This window comes from Eimeria mitis, genomic scaffold (assembly GCF_000499745.2).
Source record: "Eimeria mitis Houghton genomic scaffold, Emh_scaff2111, whole genome shotgun sequence".
In the NCBI taxonomy this organism is placed as follows: domain Eukaryota; phylum Apicomplexa; class Conoidasida; order Eucoccidiorida; family Eimeriidae; genus Eimeria; species Eimeria mitis.
In genome coordinates, this window is record NW_013570436.1 from 7,615 (window position 1) to 8,406 (window position 792).

Sequence of the window (792 nt, forward strand, 5' to 3'; positions counted from 1 at the left end):
TTCTCTCTCTCTCCCCCAAACATTTCTTTCTCTTTCTGTATATATATAATCCATACGCATCCATACGTAAAAACAACAAAAAAACAAAAAAACAAACCAAACAAAACCTAAACAAAAATAAAAATAAACATAAAAATAAAAATAAAAACAAATATAAATATAAAAATAAAAATAAAAATATGTGTGTGTATGCAGGCGCGGCGCCTAGGATACAAGAAGAAGCAGGGATTTGTGGTGTATAGGGTGCGTGTGCGTCGTGGTGATAGAAAGAGAAGAGCAGCAAAGGGTATAGTATACGGCAAGCCAATACACCAGGGTATACACAAACAAAAAAGTAAAATAAATTTAAAACAAATAGCAGAGATGAAAGCTAGTCGGGGTGTATGTACAGCTCTGCGTATAGTAAACAGCTACTGGGTGGGTCAGGATGCAGTGTATAAATACTACGAAATAATATATATCGACCCAAACCATAACTCTATTAAAAATAATAATAAATATAACTTTCTATGCACCACAAAATATAAACATAGAGAGATGAGGGGACTCACTGCAGCAGGAAAAAAACACAGAGGCCTCACTAAGAAGGGCGCAGCAGCAGCAAAGCTAAGGCCCAGCAGGAGAGCTAACTGGCGACGCAGACAGCTGCTGCAACTCAGAAGATATAGATAAATATAAATTTTATTTATTTATGTTTATATTTATTTATATTTATTTATATTTATTTATTGTGGTTGGCGCTGGGGAGAGGGGAAAGGGAGGAAGCAGCTGTGAGAGAGAGAGAGGGGGGGG